At 39.0% G+C, this 25,678-nt stretch overlaps 1 protein-coding gene across 1 annotated transcript in view; it reads left to right on the top strand.

The window, feature by feature from the left end:
* The first annotated feature begins 4,988 nt into the window (after positions 1-4,988).
* LOC130072537 (neural cell adhesion molecule L1-like protein) overlaps positions 4,989-25,678 on the top strand; it is a 35,173-nt gene continuing 14,483 nt past the window's right edge. Inside the window, exon 1 of the mRNA XM_056237680.1 lies at positions 4,989-5,082. The gene's annotated coding sequence lies outside the window, so the exon portion shown is untranslated. The remainder of the gene's footprint in view (positions 5,083-25,678) is intronic.

The following is a 25,678-nucleotide window of genomic DNA, read 5'->3' as shown; positions in this document are numbered from 1 at the left end:
TGGCAGCTTAAAATACACACATCAGACGTGATTTACAATGGAATGAGACCAACGGCGCAGCTCATTAAGTGACTTTGAGCATTCCACAGAGTCAACATCACCATGACAACAAAAAAGGCATCTTTTAGGACAATAGTGTCCTAGGCAGTGAATGGGGTTTCAGAACGTCCCTCGTGTGCACTCTGATCCTTCTAATGCAAAACTGTCTTTCCACAGCGTAATCCGCAAAGAGGGGGTCTGAACCCCAGCCTGCCGTATACAAAACACAAAAGAGAGGAGCACATTTGCATTATCCATAATTACAGGGGTAGAATTTTTTTGTAGGTGGGTGGGATAAGGGGGCATTTTCTTCACTAGCAATGCTTTGAAGAAAGTGAATTGTCCAAGCCAATCGTGTATTTTTTTTTCCATTTATTACTTTTCTCTTCTTATTTATCTTATTGATTGATTGAGTGCAAAAGAAACCAAAGTTTTTTTCTTTTGTGAGAGAACTATCTATCTATCTATCCATCCATCCATCCATCCATCCATCCGTCCATCCATCCATCCATCCATCCATCTATCTATCTATCCGTCCATCCATCCATCCATCCATCCATCCATCCATCCATCCATCCATCCATCCATCCATCCATCCATCCATCCATCCATCCATCCATCCATCCATCCATCCATCTATCTGTCCATCCATCCATCCGTTTGTCTGTCTGTCTGTCTATTATGTCCCTTTAAGGGCTTCATAAGATCCTGAGGGGTCATGCACAAAAAATATAAATATAATTAAATAAATAAGGCTGATTACTAAGTCACTTAAATAACTGCAGTGTATCATGAAAATAAACACCATTACCATATGTTTTGTATTTTTAAAACACAACGAAATGTAAAAATGCACCAGCAATAGATTCATTCAACAAAACTATAATCAGCATGTATCCAAAATGAGATTTCACAATAACTTTCAGCTTTCAATCAATACTTACAAAATATGAGGAAGCACTTTGCATGAATGAATTTAGGGTTATACTGAAGTATTATATCACCCAGTATTGTAATCGCACATTATGAATCATGACAACATTTTTGTAATAGGATTCAAACAGAGCTATCCAGCAATTGCATGTAATAACTAAGAGAAAGCAGAAGGACCAATTACGTGCATGGCTGGACATTAACTGCCCTCCTGAACCAAGATTAAAAAGCAATTACAGCATGTTAAGTATAGTAGAGTTCATTTTAACTCTGATTAGTGATTCCTGACACTCTAAGGTCATTCATATTCACTTTTAAAGGTAATTCGGGGAAGATAATACTAAGAAATATGGCCTACTCGGAAACCCTCTTAGTGTTGACCTCTGCTAGTTTATGTTCAGCTTGGGTAAGCAAAGTAAATTACACATCTCGTGAACGGTGAACAGCACCTCCAACCCCTGTCTCCAAAAGTGAGCAGAAAATCCCTAACATAGGTGTACACACATATTAAGGCCTCTGAATTCTGAGCCAGAAGGATAAGCACTTTGCAGCCGTGCACTCGTTGGTGTCCCGCGGACCCTGCAGTTTAAATAGACTTGGTTTAAATGGCTTTAAGTGAGCACTCAGAGGGACCTGACATGGCTGCAGCTACAGTAATAATGAGTTTGAAAAGCTGTGGAAATGAGTGGAACTAACTGAGAGAGTACCCCAGTTTAAGTGCTGGAGTGGTCTCCACTGCTTAGATTGCAAGTTTTGGAGGATATCGTGTCAAACCAAGCCAAGTTTATTTATAAAGCACATTTAAAACACCAAAAGTTGACCCAAAGTGCTGTAAAATAGGAAACAATATAGAATATAAGGAAATGTAAAGACAAAAATAGAATAAAAAACAAACATAAATAAATAATGTACTGCCAGTCTGCCACACACTTCACTGTAAACATTTTTTGTAATGTTAAAGGGTTAGTTCACCCAAAAATGAAAATTATGTCATTAATGACTCACCCTCATGTCGTCCCAAGCCCCTAAGACCTCCGTTCATCTTCGGATATTTTAGATTTAGTCCGAGAGCTTTCTGTCCCTCCATTGAAAATGTATGTACGGTATACTGTCCTTGTCCAGAAAGGAAATAAAGACATCATCAAAGTCGTCCATGTGACATCAGTGGGTTAGTTATCATTTTTTGAAGCATCGAAAATACATTTTGGTCCAAAAATAACAAAAACTACGACTTTATTCAGCATTGTATTGTCTTCCAGTTCTGTGCGTCTCCCTCAGACTGTAAACGAAGCTCGGGCTCACTAGATAACACGTCAGCAGCGTCACTGAACGTGGCTTGACAACAGAACCGGAAGAGAATACAATGCTGAATAAAGTCGTAGTTTTTGTTATTTTTGGACCAAAATGTATTTTCGATGCTTCAAAAAATTCTAACTAACCCACTGATGTCACATGGACTACTTTGATGATGTCTTTATTTAATTTCTGGACAAGGACAGTATACCGTACATACATTTTCAATGGAGGGACAGAAATGAGGGTGAGTCATTAATGACATAATTTTCATTTTTGGGTGAACTAACCTTGTTAGGGGCATGTAGAATTCAGAAACACTTGTTATTAGCGACTCCAGCGGTCATTAAGTGAACTGCAGCCAGGAACTTGCTCGTGCTGACACTTGTGCATATCACACACGTTAAAAAAAGACTGGACGTGATTCAATGCCCCATGTACTCACGAGTCACAACAAAGTTTTTTTCTCTCTCATTTTTTTTGCTCAGAAGTAAAAGAAGTTGGAAATACCTTTGCAGCGAGCGATACTATTAAGAAACATCCCGGCGCCGTCCATGCTGCTGCAATACGATGAATGTAAGTAGCCTACTGCTCGCTTAATTTCCGCTCAATAACAAAATAAACACACAACAAAAATGACAGCAGTGAGAAAACTGCATTTAGGAAAGCATCTGATCATAGTGATGTGAATTTGTTTAAGCAATTAACCGGCATCCCGACGACAGCTAGGTGAGACTAATTAAAATTACACAGTAGCAAAGTAGGCCATATTCGAGATAGATCTGGCTATGTGAGACTATATTTTTGAATTATCCCTTTTCTTTGCATGATACAGATATTACAGAATAGGTCTTTCGGTATTATCCTGAACCATGTGTTATAAAACGTAAGATGCTCTCGGAAGCGCGTAAACGTCACATCCTTTTGATTTTCCTGGCAAAAACGTCCCGAGTCGACATATAGAAAGTCAGGTCTAGTCTTTTTAAAGCTGCAGTCCGGCATTTTTCCTCTTTGTCGCCATCTCTGTTTGAAATCTGTAATTGCAGTTATTCGCGGAATTATTAACTTTGCGTGAGTTGCACATCGGCATGAAACAGCGCGGATGAACACAATGTTTTGAGACTGCGAGTCTGTCAGTCACCGCACCGATGTGGAAACTGGCATTCAGAATCACACATTCTACTTTTGGAAGTAGGCCTACAGTATGACCATGACAACATACGAATTTTCATCGGAAAATGTCATCTGAACAAGTAAGTAACATCCACATCAACTAAGGGGGGAAAGCCTTGCAGTAAATCGTGCTGATTAAATATAAAGATCGCGTCAAACCTTTCAAATTATACTTTGTTCTCAAATTATCAACATCAGCATTGTGACTACATTTTTTTAATGTGTATTATGATTACCCTGTAGTTCAGTTTCTATTTCTGTGCAGTCTAATTTCTAATTGTCATACCAATAAATTAATGTTTCTTTACTGGTTTTCTTTGAGAAAAAAAAAACAAAACAAAAAAAAACACTTATCTGTAATCCGATGCATATTTAAAACTATATATAATTTCGGAGGAGGCCGGTTTGGTTTGCTTGGAGTAGAGGTGAATTGCTCCCTCTCATAGCTAGCACAAAATATTTACCATAATAGCTAAACGAATAAAGACAGGAAACTCCGTAACTGTGTGAATTAAGCGAACAAGTGTGCTACTGTTACACGATTGAACTATTGAAATGTCTTACCTGTCCTAAAAGAAAAAAAGCCGTCTCTGCGTCCGTTTTGAACCGATGTTTATCCTTGTTTTCGCGTGGGCCAGTTGCAGTCTCTTTTTTCTCTACCCACTCCGAAGTCCGAATTATTTGGGGTTTTACAAGTGGTGAATGTCCAGTTGTCACTGGTGATTGTCGTTTGAACCTTTCTGGATCCGCCATAAGTTTAATTATTTAATGCTGTGAGAAAAGGCTAAAAATGTCCACCTCCAACATCCTCACGCAATATAGCCGACCGGGACGCCTTCTTTATGTGTACAGATGTGACGTAATGACGCAAAGACATGCTCGAATTTCCCGCGGAAATCCACCAGTACCACTGGAATTAAAATCATTATTACAAGCTAACCGTTTTGAATCGGGCAAAAGCAAGCAGATATTTTTTAACACTGGCTGGTTATGTTTTTTTTTATTATTATTATTTTGGATAATTTTTAACCCAAAAAAGTTACGGACAGCAGCTTTAAGTTTCGCTACAAGCTGTTCCATTAGCAATTAAAAAGCGAGTAATGCATAATAGCCTACATGTAAAATGCTAACTGTAACTGTATATTACCACAGAATAGTATGAAGAATATAGGCTACATATAGGCCTAATTGTATGGTGGTAAGTAGGCCTACTTCAAAAACCTTATTAAGGTATTTATATGAACGATATATAAGGTAATGAAACACAGTTATGATCTGTGAAATGTGCGAAAATGCCTCCGTAGCCTAATGCCTGGAATTACAGTTGCCTATAAATATGACCAGCTAAACTCTTACACGTGTGTGATTGCATTTTTATGTAATAATTGTAGCATGGACACTAATTAAAGTTTTAAGGGTCCCCCTTTTAAGATAGAAATAAAATCCTCATTCTCGTGTTAACTAGTGGTCGTTCTAGTTCGCGTTCCTGCCAGTGCACGTAGATGTGGCGCGCGCTCACCGCTTGATTAGGGAGGAGGGTGACGCGCTCAGTCACGGAGTGCGTGGAAAAGTTTGCGTGTTGGTGTCACCCTGTTCATCTCTTGTGACAGGAGCCATCTGGAGCTTAACATCGACTGAAATCAGGTAAGGCACGTTTATTTAACAATGAATAATGCAAAGGATTTGCAATTTGTCACACAATTCTTGATTTCAAAGTGTGTCACTCTAACTCTCATCCATCACACACATGATGGGCATGAGTTAACTAATGGCATGTTAAATCATATCTCGAGAAAACTACATTTGTTAATCCTAATTAATTACTTTTACAAAAAGAATCATGCCAGTGCACAAAGTTATTTGAAGTATAATTGCAAAACACCTCAGTCTTTTCTTTATTTCTGTACCAGTTAGGCAGAAATAGCAGAATGTTACATTTGGAATAATAATATTGAAATAATACTGCAATATTGAAATACAATTAAATACTATAAAAAAAACTTGCAAATAATTTACAAGTTACCAATGGTGGCAAGTTTTTGGCCTTTTACTCCTCTGCAATAATTCAGTGAAATAGTGGAATAATTTAATTTAACTTTATTTAGTGTGTTAACCAGGCTGGATGGCGGAGCAAAGCATGTGTATTGTGTACGTTTGGGCTCTTCTCAGGCACACGAGAAAGAAGAGGTCGCTCAGGGCAGGGGCTATAGTTTGTTCTCTGAAGTCTGTCTATTCAGGCTGCTACAGCTTTTCACAGAGAAATAGGTCGAACCTCTTTCATTGTGACCCAACTTGACTGGGAGCGGGTAATTGGCAAATCCAGAGAGACTCAAATACCCTGCTGAGACCCTAATATCAGACATAAGCTTTACATGAACACCACAAACATGCTCAAGTACAAATACACTGTAGCAGTTCTCCTTTTTATGCATGCAGCACAGCAAACCCCTAAATAACATTTGAGAATGAAACGAGATTTGAGATGAGAAAAATGGAATCCCATCTTTATTTCTGAGTTTCTTTTAATCTGCATTTTCTATTTTCACATGTAAAAAATGTTTTGGTTGTCAACCTAAAATGTGCTTCAGGTGGTAAATTCTAAATTGAATACAAGTCAGAAGTATTATTTAATATGACTGATCAAATAAGAACTATATAATATTTAATTAAAGGAGTACTTCACACAAACATGAATATTCAGATGTCCCTTACACTCATGTTGTTCCAAAACCTGCAGTCTGACTTTCTTCTTCAGACATTTTGAAGAATGTCTCAACTGTTTTTTATCAATGAAAGTCAATGGGGTCCAAAACAACATTGGACCCATTAACTTTCAAGTCATGGCCAAAACACGGATCCATATAAATGACTGGATTGCTCAATTGGCTCATTGAAGCCTCTTGAAGTGTTCCAGGGGCCATCTTACGATTCTCTACCGACAGAGGGCATCATTGACTTACAGCCAAACATTGCCCTAAAATCACCCGATTTGCAGCGGATCAGTCGCACATGAATCGTTTTTCAGATATATGTATGTACATTAATTGATACTTCGAACATTTTCTGTAATGCTTATGATCTTTTTTTAGCAGAATAATCGATATATCGAAATAGTTAAGATGGGTGTGTCTACGGCACACTACCGACACACAGGTAACTGAACTAACGTGAAATAGATTTATTTATGTATGTAATTATGCAGGAAATATTAAGCATGAACATACATGGGATTTTTATCAGAAATTGATTTGAATATGCATTAACGATTACAATACATACAATACCTTATAGAGGGTATGCGCGTGACGTCACCGTCGCCTCGAGTGACTGCGGTTACGCCCACTGAGTGGCAAAAAGACTGAGTGGCAACATTGGTTTTTAGTGTGAATGCCGCAAAAAACACACAAAACACATCTAAAATGGGAAAGAGCTTTGAGATCGACTATATAAATAGATATGACAAGAAATCTGAGGTATATTTTTACAGACTGCCGAAAGCTACAGAACAGGGAAGCAAATGCAATCGCTGCAATTCACAGAAACAACTGGACTCCAGACAGCGGACGGTGGATTTGCAGTTCTCATTTTGTGTCAATATGCTGAATTTTGGGGTAAAATTATACACCAAATATTGTATTGTTATATATTCTATTGACAACTCGTATATTCTGCATAATTTTTAAAAACACTGACAAAAAAACTATACAAGTTTTAGGGCTGGAGTGACGATATGATGATATATAACATTGATATGGATGATATGACCGATATAAAAAAGCTGACTTGTTAGGTCATGTTTTCTCATACAAATCTGATGATTTCCTATTAATTCAATAGAATGTCAGGGAATACTAGGGGAAACCAATATGGCGGCGCAGTGGCTTCACTTTTTATGATGTCATGATGAGCAATCTAGTCATATAGATCAGTGGGCCAAAAAATTTCCTTTTGTGTTCCACTGTCACCATTATGTTCTGTTTGTTTTCGTTAGTCACATGTGTTCCTTTGTTCTAGTTTCCTGCCACTCATCAGTTACCATGGACACTAACACTAATCATTACAGCTGTTCGTTATTTTGTCTCACCATCACAGTGTATTTAAGTTCCTCCTTGTCATTCAGTTGTGGTCTGGTATTGTTTGTGTCAGCACGCTGTCTTGCATATTGGCTGTTTAATCTGAGAGTTATTTAATCTTATGTTATTGAATCACCATCTTCCTTGAACTAAGCGTTACATCCACATTGTCAAAAATATTATCATTATTTTAACTCATCAGAATAATTCAACCAATTTCAAATTCAAGTTATACAAGATTCAACTAGATAAGATAAAAAAAAAATGCACACCCAGTTTGTTTATACTTAAGCAATGGCTAAATTGAGACTTTGTCATTTGTTTTGACAGGCAAATAGATTTGTACATCATCCGCATAACAATGGAAGGAAAATTTTTGAAAATGGACCCCAAGGGAAACATGTATGAGAAAACAGCATGGGGCCCAATATGGACCCTTGGGGGACGCACAGTATTAACCTTTTAGCGCCAAACACTGGGCATTTCATTTCTGAACTTCTATGATTCGTTTGCTCAACAACAATAACAAACATAATAAAATGTAGCCAGATTCACATTTATCTGTTTCAGATCAAACTGGAGGTGCTTTTAGTGCCACTCACTGTACATTTCACTTTGAATGTGTTACGAATCGTGTAAGAAGCAACATCATTTTAAACAAATGTCAAATTTCAAAATTAGTCTGCGTGGGTTGTGATACCTAGGGTGTCTGACAGCTGATATAATGCTGATTTATATAATTAAAATGTAATTACAATTTGATTTGCACACAAACCTGATGAAATGAAATGAAAACTGACATTACACTTACAAAAAGTTACATATTTGTTTTCTATCTATTGTCAGTAGAACTTGGCAGGGAGTTGGGAGATAAAACTCTTCTGTTAATCGGTAATCGACCAATGTTAGTAGCAATTGCAAAAATGGCCAAATATTGTCCCATCACGAGGGCTGACGAATACTGTATATGGGTCTAGCACTAGACTAGTTCAAGACTAGTTTGAACTATTTTTAATTTGACGGCGGGATGCTCAAAAAACAGTGAGTGAAAAGGCCAATACTAGTCGATCATCATGACCTAATCATAGTTTTCAATGTCTATCCATGTAAACGTTACATACAAACTCCTACGAATACTAATAACATCACCCTGGATTTATCGTACATTTCACTTTTAGTGTACCAACAGTCATGTTTACTATCAAACTCCTTGGAGTAAGTGTTACATTGATGTTCTGTCATCAAAGTGAGTTGATGGAAATGGGGTCGTGACTTCTCCCGCTGACCGCAGCTAATGTAATTACCATCTCGCATGGTTTCCGCGGCTTTCCATGGCACTTCTGAGGAGAGGAAACAATATTCTATAACGATGCCACCCATTGAGCGAGAGGACAAGAAAGATCTGGGCTCGAAACATGCACGCAATATACAAATACACACTCATACAATAGACACCCACTCCCAACGCCCTGTACACTCTTTGTAACCCACTTGAAAAACGTCCTCCCCATTGACAGGCACAATGGCACACATTCCTCCAAAGTGCACATACTGTAGACATGGTTTGCTGGCACTTGTAGTGTACTTCAGTCCAATTCAGCCCATCTCACACGGCTCAACAGAGCTCTCACTGTGTGTCCCGATATAGAATAACCTTTCTCGCTCACACTTCCCTCTGAGGCCACTCATGACAGTCTCAAAATAATCCCCTTTCCCCAGCCACCCACCTACCCATATTGACAATGTTCCTCTTACACTGGAACATGAAGTAAATATGTTTTCCATTTGTCCCACAGACATCCTCCTCCTCCTCTCATCTTTGGCGTGATTCATATGACTCAGTCAAATCCATTGAGGGTACAGAAACAATAATTTGACAGTCACACTCTGGTTCAAATGAAAGACTGTGGATTCAGATGCTGTTTATCTTACATATTGCCCAATGGGAGCAACAAAAATGTCAGTCATCACAGAACAGGAAAAGTATGAGGAACATGGCTGCTACTGTGAGATGTTTTTACAGGTTAGTGCAGGTTATTTGAGGTGTGACATGATTTATATTAGATCAAGAAAGTTTCACACTGCATTGATGTTACAGTGTGTGAAGGGAGCCAAATGTTGCTTAGATTTTTTTTTCTTTCATGATTCTTTAAAAAAAAAATCATTTTGGGTCTGTTCCCCAGATCTGTTTCTTTTCTATCAAGCTGAATAAGATTCATATGTTAATGAGGCTCCTCTCTGGGGTCCCTCTTCTCAATCTAATCTCACTAGCACCTCCTGAAGTGTGTGTCGCTCACAGCCCCTCATCACCTGTATTCACTTTCCTGTCGGATAACAGGGATAAGCAGAAGCAGTTATTAAATGTTTTTACATGTTATATTGCTTAAAATTCCAAGCAAAATAGGCATATCTAAAATGAAGCAGGAGAACAATTGTTTACCGTGCTTTTACCACGATTAAGTGTTGTTCTTTAGCACAATGCAAAGCCAAATAAATACATTTTTCAGCCACATTAAAATATCATTCAGCTGATGTTCAAACAGATATGGTAAGATTTTTTTAAAGATAAAATAGGTAACACTTTAGAATACGGTTCCTTCGTTAATGAATAACTACACAAGAACCAATGAGTAACACAATATTAACAATCTAGTAACTATTATTAACTAACAAGAAACACTGATTAACGAATTAGTAAGTAATAGCGCACAGATGAAAGTGGTGCACTATTAACTAATCAATAACTACTATTTTTTTTAATGCTTCCCAGAGAACTACTGAACATTTTCATAATTCATGCAAAACTAATCAATAACCAATGCAGGACAAATGACTAGCACTACATTAACATTTTAACTGCTACTGTAAACAATACACAAGGTTGTTTACATTATTAATATGTAATAGCATAGCAGACTTATGATTTGGGAAAGCTGTTAATAATTGGCCTATGCTGTCTATTTATCAACTGAATATTTTAAAGAAATGGATTTTTAAAGGCAGTTGTTGGGACCTTACTTGTCATGTGGCCAATTTTCCGGCATTCCTCTGGACTGGCATTAAATCACTCGAGTCATGGTGAGTACTGGAACATATTGAGTCATCAGCCATCCAAATACCATATACAGTTATTTTATTATTTAACCTACCTCCCAAAAAAATATGTTTTTTTGTATGTCTCCTAGCTCATATATATAATATGTGTGTGTGTATGTGTGTGTGCATATCTTGTGAGTGATTAGAAGATTCTACACTTTATTGGCTTTTCATTAGTAACTACTGTAAGAATCATGGTAACAAACTAGTAATGACTCAAGTGTTACTACATACTTCTATGGGAATTACTAATTATTTGGATCCGTATTCTAAAGTGAAGATCATGGGAACTAACTAGTAATGACTCAAGTGTTTCTACATGATCTAGTCATGATTTGTGCAACCAAACACAAAAGTAAATTCAAGCGTTTGAGATTTTTGGTGAACTTTTAAATGGTATACTTTTAGAAAATTTCTTTAGAAGTATGTAGTAACACTTGAGTCATTACTAGTTTGTTTTCCATGATTCTTACAGTAGTTACTAATGAAAAGCCAATAAAGTGTAGAATCTTCTAATCACTCACAAGATATGCACACACACACACACACACACACACACACACACACACACACACACACACACACACACACACACACACACACACACACACACACACACACACACACACACACACACACACACACACACACACACACACACACACATTATATATGAGCTAGGAGACATACATAAAAACATATTTTTTTGGGAGGTATGGTTAAATGATAAAATCACTGTATATGGTATTTGGATGGCTGATGACTCAATATGTCCCAGTACTCACCATGACTCGAGTGATTCAATGCCAGTCCAGAGGAATGCCGGAAAATTGGCCACAGGACAAGTAAGGTCCCGACAACTTTAAAATATTCAGTTGATAAATAGACAGCATAGGCCAATTATTAACAGCTTTCCCAAATCATAAGTCTGCTATGCTATTACATATTAATGATGTAAACAACCTTGTGTATTGTTTACAGTAGCAGTTAAAATGTTAATGTAGTGCTAGTCATTTTTCCTGCATTGGTTATTGATTAGTTTTGCATGAATTATGAAACTTTTTCAGTAGTTCTCTGGGAAGCATTAAAAAATAGTAGTTATTGATTAGTTAATAGTGCACCACTTTCATCTGTGCGCTATTACTTACTAGTTCGTTAATCAGAGTTTCTTGTTAGTTAATAATAGTTACTAGATTGTTAATATTGTGTTAATCATTGGTTCTTGTGTAGTTATTCATTAACGAAGGAACCGTATTCTAAAGTGTTACCATAAAATATAATACTTTTATTCAGCAAGGACCATATGCATTCAATTGATCAAAAGTAACAGTGAAACATTTATAATGTTGCAAAAGCTTTCAATAAAAAAAAGTAAAACCAAAAAGCAAATCAACATTAGAATGATTTCTGAAGGATCACGTGACACTGAAGACTGGATTAATGATGCTGAAAACTCATCAGAGGAATAAATTACATTTTACAATATACTGTACTAAAGCAGAAAATAGTTATACTTTCTCTTCTGAATGGTAGTCTATTTGACTTCGAACATGGCTCATCTAGTCAGATTTTTGTCTAAATCATTTCCCCCCCTTTTTGTTAAACCTTATACATTTAGACATACACTTCAATATGCTATGCATGAAATTCATTAATATCACATGCTCAATGCCGTACTCATTCGACTTCAAATGATCAGTAAATCTTTTCCTATTCATGTACCACAAAATGTTAAAAACAACTTCCTGTCTAAAGCTCTTTTCAGTCATTGAAATTTTCAGGCATTGAAATAAATATATCCTCAAGGCAGACAAAGGCCGGAGTTATCAAAACATTGGGCCTTTTCATAGTTCAGCTGCTCATTAAAAGAAGATTCCGCATCTTAAATACGCACCTTTTTTATCACCTTCATAAATAAAAACTGAATATAACTTAAAAATCTCTTGATTTAATTTTGTAATGTGGAATTTAATGTAGAATGTATTTTGTATTTAAAATGATATAATAATAAACTCTGTATATTTGATTTTGAATCATACCGCTGCATTTATGCGAACACAATAAGTGTGGATTAATTTCTGCACAGTCCTTGCCTCTCTGAAGATTAAGTGTCCTCTTTAGGTGAAGTGTGGATGTTGTTTGGGAATATGGTTGCTGGGCTGGGTGTTTTCCTCAACAAGCTGTTACATGTGGCAAAAATGATAACATTGCTGTAAAGCCTTAGGGATTTCTGATTACTCACCACTCTCATTCTCTCCCACAGAGCCTGATGCACGCACGCAGACACACACCCTTTGCATATACAATGCGTGCAGATACACGCCGACACACTCGTGCGTTCAGAGTATTGAGACAAAGGTATAAAATACTTTTTGAGTTAAAGTGTGTAACACATGTTCTTCCATTGTCTGAGCAGAATTATCACTGAGCTGTTATTCAAAAGCAAGTTTCTGTGATAAAATAAAAGGAAGATTCCAGGTGTAGTGGTGAGCAATGTTCAAGCTTCATTCATAACAGTTTTTTTTTTTTTTTTTTTTTTTTTTTAACAATTGCTAGGACCAATTTTCAATACTTAAAGCTGCTGTAGGTAACTTTTGAAAAAATGTATTTGCTAAAACTGTCATTATGTCCTGACAGTAGAATATGAGACAGATAATCTGTGTAAAAATCAAGCTCCTCTGGCTCCTCCCAGTGGTCCTATTGCCATTTGCAAGAAATACACGCTCCCGGTCAGAAACAACCAATCAGAGCCAGGAGGAATGTCTTAGCAGTGTCAATCACGCTCGTGTACGCGCTGATCACACCCCTCTCTTGCACAGCGCGAGCCGTCGTTCAAACTCAAGATTGCCGGCGTGCTGCAGCTGTGCTTATGACGGAGAAACAACCTAAACTGCCAATTCTCGAGTGATACCTGCTCATAAAACAAAGAGGTAAAAGGAAAAAGACTGATGACGATAAACAAGCGAAAAAGAAAGAATTACACAGAGCCCATTGACTCGGTGTCAAAACTCTAGCCGCATAACATGTAGATAAAATGTCACACACTCTGCTAAGCAACAATTGAAACCTGCTAATTCACTGGCTTGTCATGTTGCTGAAATAATGTACTAGCACACCTTATCTAGCATTATATATCGCTAGAATAATTACTTGCATACTGTAACGTTAGTTACCGTTATATTAACGTTATCTTACTAGCTATTTATAACTTATAGAAAGAGTGCAACGTTATAAAGTTACATGTAGGCTATTGCAAAATACATAATGATTTGAGGACCAAGTTTGTAGTCAAAGTATGGGCAGGCCATAGTCAATGTAAAGCATATTGTTGACGTTTATTCCCTATTAGTGAATGTGCCATATAACTTTTTATCCGCTGTTATCGGTGGCCCTGTTTACTAGCCTGCGCGTTCACGACAGGCTCCGCTGTGGAGGACGAGCTGTGGAGGGAGGGCTGTAGCGCAGCAGAGAGCAAGGGGGTGGGACCTGTAAGTTGTGCTTGTTCAAATTTTCAGGCTAAGTCAACGTTTTCTCAAAACTCCCTACTGCAGCTTTAAGTCACTTTTTAAAACTCTTCACACAGTGATCACAACAGCAGTCTATGGATCATTTATCATTCAATAACTATATCTTTTACAACCTCCACCAAAACTCTATGTATCTACAGGCCAATTTTCACATCGATCTTTACATGATCTTTTCAAAACTATGAAACCTAAGTTAAAACATAATACAAAACTGAATAAGACAGAATTTGCTACATTTAGTAATACCATATTGATACGAGTAATAACATATTGAAATATATTCTAAATCTATAAAAAAAAAACTACAAAGGTGTTCGTCTTTCAATTTCTTTATACAAAAGGATAAACTTAATTTTGTACTGTATGTAATGTAAACATGGATCAATATAACAAACTGCAGTGTATTCTAAAAAGTTGAGTGTCTGTCAAGGTTTGGTTTAGTTTCTGTTTTGCATGTGTTCAGTTCCTGTTTCTCTGATTGTTTCTATGGTTACTGATTATGTTTTTCACCTATGTCTTGTTTGGTTTCTCGTTTGCTCTGGTATTTATTGCCCTGTGTTTCTATCTCAAATTGTCCGTAATTGTCTTTGTTTACAGTTTATTATTATTTTATTTTTTACAATCGATAGGACACATTTCTCAAAACTTAAGTCTCTCTTTTAAAACTCTTCACACAGTTCTTTAGCTGAAGCTTGTGCTTTATGTCACGGGTCTATGATGGAGGACTCAAATGCAGAACGAGTGTTAACAGGTTTTATTGACAAACAGTAGACAGAAGACAGGATGTGTTGGGAGAGGTGAACAGTCCAAACAATAGGCAGGGATGAGACACAATGACAGCCGTAGTAACTAGCCGAGCAGCACTTGTAACTAGCAAGATGACTGGAAGCTGGAGAGTAGAAATGGCAGAGCAGAATGAGACCTCAGAATACTAGCAGTAGCCAGACAGGAACTTGTAAGTACTCCAGCAAGGCACTCAGGGATCTCAGGCTCAGCACCAGGCTTCCTCCAAAGCCAAGAGTGTAAGCAGTCAGGGACACTCTGCTAGCAGGACTGGAACTAGAGACACAGAAGACAAGACAGACAGGACCGATGGCAGAACTAAAGAACAAAATACTTCTACAAATAAAACACTGTAGACTTTAGTCACAAGAAACAAACTATGTAGCACAGAAGTACACAGTAGTACAACATCTAACGAACTGGCAACACATGAGGGAAAGAGCACACACATAAAGGGAGTTAACAAGAGTAACAGGTGAGAACACTTAGACAAGGAACAGGTGAACAGTCACGTAAACGAGGACTGAAACAAGGGAGCAGAGAACATGAGGAACAGGTGACAACACTCAGACAAACGAGGACTCAACTAGACAAGAGGGCGTGGTACAGGGAAACAAGGAGGCAGGAACAGAGGAGCACATGGCCAACACAAACACAACCATATGTTCAAGCACAACACAAACATAGAGATATGAAACAAAGACAACACAGACAAAGCTGCCAGAGCAAGACCCTGACAGTACCCCCCATCTAATGGACGCCTCCAGGCGTCCAAAACAGGCATAGAAGTCCAAGGAGGCAACAACTGGGGAGGCGGGTGGGGCATAAACATAGAAGTCCCAAACTGACCAGGAAACACAGAGGGAGGGATGGGGCGGGTGGGAACAGAACCGGGTAAAAAGTTCAAGGCTGACAAAGGAGGTGCCGGCTTAGGGGAACCATAACCAGGAAACGCAGAGGGTGAGACGGGAGGAATGGGAACTTGATAGGAGGTACTCTTGGACACAGGAACTGGCCTAACTGGTCTGGACTTCCAACTGGGCTTGACAGACTTGGGGGCAAAGACATGACTAGCAGGATTGGTGAAGGTCTTGGAATCAGGTACAGGGACTGACTCAGGAGTGCCCTCCTGGGCTGCACTGACGTGCTCTGGGACGGACTCGTGAGCGCCCTCCTGGGCAGCGCTGGCTTGCTCGGAGACTGACTCATTAGCGTGCTCTGGGACTGCGCTCTCTGGAGCAACGCTCACCTCAGCGGGCTCGGGGACCGCCTTCACAGCAGCGGGCTCGGGGACCGCCTTCACAGCAGCGGGCTCGGGGACCGCCTTCACAGCAGCGGGCTCGGGGACCGCCTTCACAGCAGCGGGCTCGGGGACCGCCTTCACAGCAGCGGGCTCGGGGACCGCCTTCACAGCAGCGGGCTCGGGGACCGCCTTCACAGCAGCGGGCTCGGGGACCGCCTTCACAGCAGCGGGCTCGGGGACCGCCTTCACAGCAGCGGGCTCGGGGACCGCCTTCACAGCAGCGGGCTCGGGGACCGCCTTCACAGCAGCGGGCTCGGGGGCCGCCTTCACAGCAGCGGGCTCGGGGGCCGCCTTCACAGCAGCGGGCTCGGGGGCCGCCTTCACAGCAGCGGGCTCGGGGGCCGCCTTCACAGCAGCGGGCTCGTGGGCCGCCTTCACAGCAGCGGGCTCGTGGGCCGCCTTCACAGCAGCGGGCTCGTGGGCCGCCTTCACAGCAGCGGGCTCGCATTCTGCCGTCTTGACAGGCTTGGCAGAAATGTCTAGGGACTTGACAAGACTTGTAAGACATTCAGAGAAGGCCTCTGCGGCAATGACAACAGGCAGCTTGGGAATGACCTCTGTGAACATGACAGGACTGGGAGAAATTGTCTCTGAGGGAATGACATTACTAGTCAATGGCTTAGAAAATGGTTCTACTGGAATTGATACCTCAGGAACCACTGGACCTGGAGCTTGAGAATGGAGAATTGTAGACTGTTCTGCACAGGCCTTTCTCTTCCTCCTCCTTCGACGGGCTGATACTGTGTGCTGGACAGCCTCTGTAGTATCTACAGCTAACTCAGCCAAACCAGGCAGAATAGCAGTGACTGTCGACTCAGCAGTGACTGAAACAGACCTAGCAGACTCAGAAGTAACAGGAACACTCTGGGTAGTTACTGGGAAAACAGAGGTTAAGTCAGCAGACTCAGAGGTGGCTGGAACTGCCTTAATTGTCTGAGAGATGACAGCGGTTGACTTGACTGGGTCTTGAATAACAGAAAATGACGTGACTGACCTGGATGCCTGAGAGATGATGGTGATTGGTTTGACTGACTCTGGGGTAGCTGTGGTGGACTGAACTGTCCTATTCCGTCTGAATCTTAGTTTCTTAGTGGAAGCCAGAGGAGGATCATAAATGTGACGAGACAGGCGAGGAAGAGCAGGGTGGTTGTTGAAAGCAGATTCCGGTGGACTGGGCGGCATTCCCCACTTACAGCGATTACCAAGGTACCTAGAGAAACCCCAGAAATCCAGAATCCTGAGAGAATCCATCTCCCATGCAGGCAGGGGGTCATCCAAGCAGGAGTTAAAAATGTCCTTGAGAGCAGCGTCATTATAATCTAGCCCCACAGACATGGTCCAAAAGAATTGGGCAAAACCCCCCACCTCAAAGCCATCCTGGCGAAGCGCAGTGAGACCACGATGACGAGACATTCTCTCCTGGATGTTAGCAGGTGGCAGGATCTTGATGCTCATTCTGCTGAGTCCTGAACTGGCCAGTTCGTTCTGTCACGGGTCTATGATGGAGGACTCAAATGCAGAACGAGTGTTAACAGGTTTTATTGACAAACAGTAGACAGAAGACAGGATGTGTTGGGAGAGGTGAACAGTCCAAACAATAGGCAGGGATGAGACACAATGACAGCCGTAGTAACTAGCCGAGCAGCACTTGTAACTAGCAAGATGACTGGAAGCTGGAGAGTAGAAATGGCAGAGCAGAATGAGACCTCAGAATACTAGCAGTAGCCAGACAGGAACTTGTAAGTACTCCAGCAAGGCACTCAGGGATCTCAGGCTCAGCACCAGGCTTCCTCCAAAGCCAAGAGTGTAAGCAGTCAGGGACACTCTGCTAGCAGGACTGGAACTAGAGACACAGAAGACAAGACAGACAGGACCGATGGCAGAACTAAAGAACAAAATACTTCTACAAATAAAACACTGTAGACTTTAGTCACAAGAAACAAACTATGTAGCACAGAAGTACACAGTAGTACAACATCTAACGAACTGGCAACACATGAGGGAAAGAGCACACACATAAAGGGAGTTAACAAGAGTAACAGGTGAGAACACTTAGACAAGGAACAGGTGAACACTCACGTAAACGAGGACTGAAACAAGGGAGCAGAGAACATGAGGAACAGGTGACAACACTCAGACAAACGAGGACTCAACTAGACAAGAGGGCGTGGTACAGGGAAACAAGGAGGCAGGAACAGAGGAGCACATGGCCAACACAAACACAACCATATGTTCAAGCACAACACAAACATAGAGATATGAAACAAAGACAACACAGACAAAGCTGCCAGAGCAAGACCCTGACACTTTACTCCTGGCTGTGGAAAATATAGAAAATGGACAAGAACAAAATTTCTTAATCTTCACTGACTCCAAAATCCTGCCTTCAGGTACTTGAATCTGTGGAGACTGATCATCTCATAATTATAATTATATTAGCTAAATTAGATCTTTTACGCAAGGAAAATCTTTTTCTGCTGGGTTCCAGGTAATATTGGTTTATCTGGTAATGAGAAAACAGTCATCGCTGCAAAGGTGGCTCTCAACTTATTTCAGTGTCAAATTCCACCCTCTGATCTCAGACCTGTAACAAACTCTTATATTAATAACATGTCGCAGATGGACAGCAGCGGCAATCCACCTGTCACTCAAGTGGCCACGCCCTTAACCGTTTGAATGTCCACTGCGATATCTTGTCTTTTTAACATTTTAACCCCTTGGGTTTTCCCGTGCCCTAGTCATTTGTCAGTTGCGTCTTCCTTTTCTGTGTTCACAAGTTTGAATCTTTTCAATATAAAAGTCTTCTCTACTGACTGACTAACTCATAAATAAAGCCTTTGCCGCCATCTAATGAGGAAATAATGTATGTGACTTCTGTTGCTGTTTACGGTCAGGGACTATTTTTTCCAGTGGAAGGAAGGCTTTTAGTGATTTCACTTCATGAAAGTTGCATAGATGCATATTTTTCGGGTTTAATATTTGTATTGTGTGGTAACCGTTTTATAAAAGCACGAGGCTAGTGCTGTATGGTGAATAAGTCACGGCTGAAGGGGTTTTAGGCTTCGCGTCGTGCCTAATAACAACGCCCTTCAGCTATGACTTATTCACCATACAGCACAGCCTCTCGTACCTTATTGTTTACTAAAACAACGGCCTAAAAAACACCAAACAAACAAGAATGACACTCTACTGTTTATAATTCGCTGCAGGATATGTTACATGGTCAGTGTGTTTATATTACAAAACACAATTATTCAATTATTATTAAGTTATTCCCCTTTTGTCCAACAAAAGAACACACAGATAACAAGAGAAAGTTTAGCTAAATAACTATGTTTAACTTAAAGATGACACAGAACAAAGAACCGAATGAATTGAGGGCTTAAATACACATGGGAAAGTAATCAACAGAAACTGAAACAGGTGTGCAATTCAAATCAGTAACCATAGAAACAAACTAGCGGCGGGAAAATGAGAACAAAGGAAACAGGGCCTAGAATGAAACCAAAACAGAACACGCTACAGTTCAGTTCCCCTACGGGAAGGCGTGTCCTCATGTTGTAGCAGTCAAACTGAGGGAGGAAGGGGGCTCTGGAGGAGGACGTGGAACAGGAGAGGAGCGTAATCTGTCAGGTGCAGGCAGAACAGTCAGAACAGGGAGGAGCCAAGAGCGTAAAATATTTTGTAATATTTTAGACTGATTCCCCAATCCACCCGTACATGAAAACTCAATGGTTCTGCATGAATTGCCTAGGCTGTGTGACATATTTAGCATCAAAACTATAAAGAAATGAACCAAAAGATAACAACTTTGGGGCATTATTCATTTTGTAGACGACCTACAATATTCTAATATTAGAGTAAACACTGAATAGTTGTGATGCATGACAAGTGAGAGCGTCCGTCTCAGCACCATCCAAAGCACAAATGCAGATTTGAATCTAGCAGTTGATGCATTTGATGAACATTTTAATCACATTATCAAATGTATATATATACTAAGTCTTCATCTCATGTGAGTATCATTTTATCACTTTAATAGTTGGGTTAAAATACACTACTGACGTTTCTGACTATTTTAAGTGATTATCTTAACTTTACACCTTCATTAGCTTCTCCCTCTCTGTTTATCTTGCTTTGTTTTCTTTCTTTTCTCTCCCTCTCTCTCTGTTCACTTTCGGTCTGACCTGGCACACTGCAGTCCTTCTAGACCTGCTGTTAATGGGGTCTTTCAGCAAACCTCACAGACTAGAACAAACACACTCATTCATGCGTCTCCAAAATGCTAATGCGACTGGTTCCCGACACATTTTCAAGGAGTTCCCATGTCATGGCATGGTGTAATTCCTCACACAGAGAGCCATTAGTGCAGGCAGCCTACAAGCTAACAGTGGCCAACAAGGCCCTGACATAGACTGGCCCTAGTGGCCCTGGTAAACAGGTGCCTAAATGCATTTGGCGCTGACAAGAAAATGCAGCTCTATTTTTTATGGTCTTGGAGGTTATATTGGTGCCGTTTTTTTTAGTAGTTGCTGTGTTATAGTAGAGAAGTCACTTCTTTAGTATTTATTCAGCATTTAACTGCCAAATGGCAATGGCAGCTCGTCAGGGGAGGCAAGGGAGGGACAGCCTTCCCAAAATTCTGAGATGGAAAATGGGAGAAGGACGATTAAATGTTGATTAAAGTTAATTAAATGAAGTGAAATTTAATTTTCATGCCTTGGAATGTGAATTTCTTGTTTGTAAAACATATAATTTTCCTTCTCTTTCATGTTATTCAGAGAATCTGCAAGAGATTACGTTACAAGGGCAGTAGCCAACAATATGCTATTTTTCAGTCATTAGATTTATTTCTCAAGACATGTTTTTTTTTCAAGGTTTTTCTGGAAGTTACTGTTTATTGAGTCCATATTATTGGTTAACAATTAATTTGACAATTCTGAACCACAATGAAACTGACATTTCCTCTTTTTGGGACTTGTATAGATAATGCAGCATCAGTTATATTATTATCATATGATTATATATAATATTATTCCAGTTATTTATTCATTTGTGTTGTTCATAGTGTTCATAGAATGAAATAGAATTATACATTTGCATAAAAAACACAATTGTTTCAGAAAAAAACAAGTTATATTCTACAGCGAGACCAAGAAAAAGAATGCATGGTATTAATGATTTTAATATTTAATTTATAATGATTCAGTCAAATCATGTTGGATTCTAAATGTTTAAATATACCAAATCATTAAAGAAGCTTTCCTTTAATTAGAGCAGAAATTATTATTATTATTATTTAAAATACACTTTGAAACAATTTTCACTCAGAATTTGATAGTAAATATACAAATAGTTTCAAAGAAACGTCAAGAAATGCAGTGAATTAAACGTGATTTTTGTTGTTTTTTGCTGTTATTGGGGGGTGGGGGAACCATTCCATGGTTAGAGCTGCATACCATATTCAAATATTTTATGAACTGAATTAATCATTCTCTTCAGTGTTGGAGATGCATCTTGTTTAAACTCTTGAGTCTTGAGTGAATTTGATTGACAGGCTGTGGTTTCCTGTTTATCTGCTGTGGGGTTCTGTCACAACTTGTTGTGAAGATTATAATTGAAAAAAAATGTTTGGGGTAAATCAACATGAAATGCTCAGCAAGTTGGGGCAGAACACTCAATCCAGATTTTTACAGCTGATGATCTTGGTTCCATCTTGGAACAAGGAGCTTTGAGTGCAAAAATACCATCAAATTCCTTTTTATCTCTAGTGTATCTGAGACACAGCAGCTGTCCGTCAGTTTGACAACATTGGATAAGCTTCTCTGGAAATTAATCCTGGACGTTCCTAAGAAGGGCACATTCACCTTCCACACTTCTTTAACTATAAGAAATGAACCAAATGTTCATAGAGAGATCTGATCATGGCCTCCTGATCCAGATAAAACATTCATTGCTCAGTCGTATTCTTGTTTTGTGCATACAGACAGTACAGACCCATTAAATGAAGAAGGGAAACTAAGTTCTTTTAATGAGTCAGGTTTCATAACCTCAAGCCAAATCTGATATTTCTGCTTTTACCGTTCGCATTCTTGTTTCTAATTAACGCATGTCTGTCATTAGTGTGAACAGAACATAAATATGCATTGACAAAATTAACATCTCATGCTCACGAACAACGACAAAAATACAAGACAATCCATCAAATAGCACGATGAACTGTTACGCTTGAATCAAATTTGATAACTCATTTGTGAATTACACACAAATCTTTTTTGTTAACTGTCAGTTTAATGATCAATATTATAATGTTTCATATTTTGTTCAAATTATAGTTTAAATTATGGCAAACGTCAGAAGCACTAGCCGAGGTATAAGGCTGTTCCAGGCGGGGTACATGAGCGCTGAGCGCCTGCTTATCGCCTGGATCTCACAACAATGTCAGATCAAATTTTTACATTTTTAAATATATTTATAAATAAGCCACAGATATGTGCTTTAAACAACTACATTGTCGACTGAAAAACTATTAAAACTACATTTCGTGACACAATTACACTGTAAAATATATTTTAGCAATTTAGTTATTTCAACTTATTTTTTTGTGTAGAGATAACTAGATTGTCCAGACAACGAGAAATTTTAAGTTTTCTTGTCCTCAACTTATCGAAATAAGTTAGTTAAACTAAAAAAAAACCCATGCAAAAAGATAACACAAAATAATGAGTTAAGTTTTTTTACAGTGTACAGTAGTAACAGTAGTATTTTTAAATTTCGTGGCCTTTCTCCTCGGAACGTTACTATTACTAATTATATCATGACCAAATACAACCAGAAACAAATGTTCAGTCTTGCTTGGGAAAGGTAATTCCTCGAGACCTGTTTTCAATTGTGTGGCGATTTGTACAGCCCCAAACAGCACACGAAACAGGCATTTTTCTCAATTCTCGTTATGAGAAGTATGAGAAAGTTGCCCTCCGCAATATGGCGGCGTCGTTGACGTAAGCTCCAGCGGCCAATAGGGCGTCTATGTATTTATTATGTTTATGGTTTTTCCTATCCTGGGGTGCGTTTCCTGAAAGCATCGTTAGCCAACTATGGTCGCAAGTTCCGTCATTACCAATAGAGTTCAATGGGATTTGCGACCAACTTGCGACCATAGTTGGCTAACGATGCTTTCGGGAAACGCACCCCTGGGTAGCCCGGATGTTACCATGTGAATATTTAACTTGAATTTTTCGATCTGAATTTGAGCAGTCGAATTAGACTGATGTCTTCTTTGAAAAATATGAACTTGAAATTTGAGATCTAAATTTGAGCAATCAAATTTGATCAACCTGAATCTATTTTATCTGAAATTCTGTAAGTTGATTTTTTTTATTTTTTTTTTATCTGAATTTGTCAGCATTGAAAAATATTCACCGGAATTCAGGTTTTTAACATTTAAATCATATTTAAATTTCAAAGAGGTAAATTCGAAACAAATACATTCAGATACATGGTTCCCAAAGTAAAATAATTTCAAAGGGGGGAACTCAGAGCAAATAAATTCAGATAAATGTTTTTCAAAATAAAATATTTCAAAACTAAGTATTCAGTGGCTGTTAAATTTCAAATAGTTATGTCTCTTATTTGCTTCCATAGAAAAGGTCTAAATATCAATAAATGACATATTTTGCAGTAAGATTTTTTTTATATTCCATTCATTTAGTTTATGTATAAAACAAGACTATCCTTTGCTTTACTCCAGGGTTGTAAAATAGTGTGGCAATTGCAGTGGCACAAAGTTGCATAAGAGAGTTTTCTCTTTTCTGGCAGTGTATTATTAAAATGATTAAAGCAGACAAGGTGTGCGAGAGTGCTGACGGATGTTCCTGAATGGTAGCGAGATGAATGGGAGGTTCCTTCACTCTCTTCCTGTCTGTCCCAGATACTTCCAAACTTTTACTGCGTTGCTGTGAGGCACAGATTAAGAGCTATCTCTCTCTCTCTCACCCCAACATCTCTCTCTCCATCCTGCCATCCTAAATAACTGAATACTGATGGAAACGTTTGATGCATTTTTCAGAATTTTGCAGTGAAAAGTGCTGTGTTGACTAAACTGTATGTGAACGGAAAGATGTGCTGTAGCAGGTCTGGCCATATGGAATATTGCAGAGGGATTTATTTACTTATTTATTTATTATTTTTCTATTATTTTATTGTATTATTATTATTATTATATATTTTTTTAATCATACCTTGTCCGTGTATAATTTGTGCATTATTGGCTGGTGAGGGGGTGGGGGGCTAGTTTCGCGGGGAGCATTGTTGGACTGCGCGTGGGTGTGTGAGTGTGTGTGTGTGTCTTTGTACTTATGTGTTTGGAATTATCTTTAATATTTTACTCTGTATCATCTTGTTTTGTTTGTCATTATTGTAAGGACCCCCTCGAAAATGAGATGGTACATCTCAAGGGGCTATCCTTGAAATAAAGTAAACATAAAATAAAGTAAAATAACACATACTAATACAGATAAATCATACAGGCCGTTTTTATTGTGCTATTGGATCTGTAATGTGGCACAGTGGGATTATGAAGGTTTTGATTCAGTATCCAGAAATACATTTTGTGAATGGCTTCTAAATGTCTCAACATTTTTAGTTCTGATAACTCTCTGCAGCCAATAATTCAACACACAAAAAACACGAGTCACACCCTGTGTTTATCATTCAAGTGAACCCGCATTTATTGTAGGATCGTGAATCATGTCGTCTTTTATCTCAAATTGTTTTGTTCATGGTTTAGGATGAAAGCATGTCACTCAACCATGCTGGCATCTGCATTATGTTTTTCCATGCATATGTTTAAGACACGATCAGCTGTGTCGCTCATCGAGTGATCTAGCCTGTGGTGCTATCTTTCTTCCAAACAATCTCCTCTCTGCTACAATGTATGAGTAGTTTTTTTTTTTCTTGGTATGCAAGCGTGAATTTCACTTTTTTTACCAAAATTTTTTTGTAATATTATTTTAAGGTATTTCCCAGGGGAGTAATAAAAAAAAAAATGTAATTCAATTATTTTAATTATATTAAAATGCTTGAGAATGTAAGATATGCTGATATAAATCCCATAGCAGATGTGGGCAAGTGGAGCTGGGGAGGTGGAGGGTTTCAGAGGGACTCTGATTACAAACACCTACAGAAAACGCTGAACCAGACTGTGTTGAGCAAGTAATCTCATTGGCTGCAGGATCAGCAGAGGCCAATTAGCTTGTGCCATGTGGTAATGATGTAATTGCTTGCAGATTGCATGTAAAGGACTGATCAGCCTGAGAGTTTCATGACTGAACTATATTTTTTGGCTGTGTTTTCTGCAGTATTATATGTGTGCCTAACATCTGGGAAATATTGATTTTTTTTTTTAGCCAATTGACGGGACACACCTCATGAAACTGGGATGTCTGGTCTCCCATCCC

The sequence above is a fragment of the Rhinichthys klamathensis genome, unplaced genomic scaffold (genome assembly GCF_029890125.1).
Source record: "Rhinichthys klamathensis goyatoka isolate OS25496 unplaced genomic scaffold, OSU_Roscu_1.1 h1tg000492l_1, whole genome shotgun sequence".
NCBI classification, from domain to species: domain Eukaryota; kingdom Metazoa; phylum Chordata; class Actinopteri; order Cypriniformes; family Leuciscidae; genus Rhinichthys; species Rhinichthys klamathensis.
This window is presented reverse-complemented; position numbering and strand designations above follow the sequence as displayed.